Consider the following 2162-nt stretch of genomic DNA (forward strand, 5'->3'; position numbering starts at 1 on the left):
GGCTCTCTGCCTCCCTCAGTCTCAGGATCTCAGCCTTCCACTCTTTCATAATACCCCTTTCTACTCTTCTTCTCCTCCTTTCATCTTTCAAAAGGGCTCTGAGATGGTCTGTCTCAGACTGTAATTGTTCAATCATCTCGTCCTTCTCCGTTCCACCATTCCTCTTCTTCTTTTCCTCCTCCCAGAGGCACACTTGAAGTCTGTCCATCTCCTTCTTCTGATTTCGGATCGTTCGATCCTTCCCCCTCAACTCAAGCATGTGGGCTTCCTTCTCTGTACAGTTCTTCTTCTCTTCCCTCAGGAACTGAACCTCCATCTCTGCCTGCTTGTAGCTGGGTGCAAAGGAATGTCAACACATTATTTAGGAAGTGAACTCAGACAATTTACTACAATATTACAATAATAATTAAACTTCTGATCAATTAAACTGCCTTTAATCACACAACTCACTCAACTGTGACTTACAGTACGTGAATGTGATGAGTTGACTGTCCATGATGGCCAGAGGTGGGTAATGTGTAGCTCTGGTCCAGGGCGTTACGTACAGCTTGCAGACACTGAGCCTTCCTTCAGCAAGCCGCACATAATGCCCTGGACCAGAGCTAGGTTATGTGATGAATGACTTACAGACTGTTCCACATGATAGGAGGGGGTAAGAAGACAGTCCCAGTAGGAGACGGAGATCGTCCAGAAGAAGAAGAGGTGTCCATCTCCTCAGAGACTGCAGGAAAGGTCTACAAGTTTTATTTCTGGAAAATATAGAGATGCCTTCGTTCAGCAACAATGTGTGTTTCTATGTTTCTGTCACTAGATGGTGCCATTGTACACAACATTTACTCACCAGGTCAGTGAATTCAGAAACAGCCTTCAGACTATAGTACTCAAGCTCTAGCCTACAACCCATCATGCATCAGCCCGACTAATATAATAATACCTCATCACAACTTCATAATCACAGTACACCTGGATTGTGTTCACAAAGTGTTTCAGGGTAGGAGTGCTGATCTAGGATCAGGTCCCCTCCTGTCCATCAAAACGTATTCAGTTTGATTTAAAAGACAAAACGGATTATTGATCAGCACTCCTTCTATGAGACTTTGTGAATATGAGCCTATGTGAAAGAACCTTTCTGGCATATGCTGGCTAGACAGTACACAGACAGACAGACAGATAAGTCAACAAGACAAACAGACAGAAGAGTAAATACAGATGGATTGATTTGATAGCAACAGAAAAAAACAATTCCATAATTAATAATTGTATTTTATAAGGCTAGCTAGATAATGGCATAAAAAATATTTCAAATACGTTAACGTTCACTTTCACATGTGTTATCTTACCATGACAGAATTATAGGTTAAGTAGGCTAGCGGATGGTTAATGTATTGTAAACTTTTGTAAATATTTGACTCACCTCAAATCACACTTGTCAAACAGCAGTTTTAGTGTGGAACCGAACAACATCTTCGGCATTAACTTTCTCTGTTCTGGAACTGTATTGTTGCGTCATTTGGAACGCTCGAGCGTCATAATCCGTTCACCGCGCCTGCTTGATTGACAGCTAGGGGTTCTCCTGCGCATCAGTGTCCAAAAGTCGATATGGTTTAGCTACTCATTATTGATCAAGACACAAAATAATAACAGGACAGCCATAACTGTACAGACAAACATACAATCACAATAATTCCAATGAATTATAACCTCTTATTAGTTGGTCCCTGTGACAGTCAAATCCCAATAACCGCCTGCCTGTTGAGCGTGTCTGTTGATTGTGGTGCTCTGTTTGGATCTAATCTCTCCGCTGTAGTAGTGATGGGCTTTCTGAGTCTATTCGGTGAGCCGGCACATTTGGCTCCGTTCAAGTAAAAGAGCGGGTTCATTTGGCTCATAAACGGATCTACCTTTAAAATGCTTAAAATAAATCTAGAACAATGAAAAAATTGCAAATATTCAATGTAAAAGCCAAAAGGTAGGCTACCATTAAGTCAGATCGTGAAATGCGCGTAAAAAAATGAAGAATTCGTTTTTAATTAAGCATGAAATAAATCCTCGTGGACCAGATTGACCCGCTCTCCCCACTATTTATTGTTTCTGCAGTGAGGATTCACCCCCTTTAGATAATGATGTTGTAACTTATCTGTAGAAAAACGTTGTTCTGAGCT

At 41.3% G+C, this 2162-nt stretch overlaps 1 long non-coding RNA gene across 1 annotated transcript; it reads right to left on the bottom strand.

Moving 5' to 3' along the window:
* Positions 1-283: 283 nt before the first annotated feature.
* On the bottom strand, positions 284-1672 carry LOC120041675. The gene is made up of 3 exons (XR_005475918.1): positions 1415-1672; positions 628-749; positions 284-332 (listed from the first exon to the last, which is right to left on the bottom strand). It is a non-coding gene; the product is annotated as an uncharacterized LOC120041675 (long non-coding RNA).
* Positions 1673-2162: the final 490 nt, after the last annotated feature.

Source organism: Salvelinus namaycush, unplaced genomic scaffold (assembly GCF_016432855.1).
Source record: "Salvelinus namaycush isolate Seneca unplaced genomic scaffold, SaNama_1.0 Scaffold50, whole genome shotgun sequence".
Classification (NCBI taxonomy): Eukaryota; Metazoa; Chordata; class Actinopteri; order Salmoniformes; family Salmonidae; genus Salvelinus; species Salvelinus namaycush.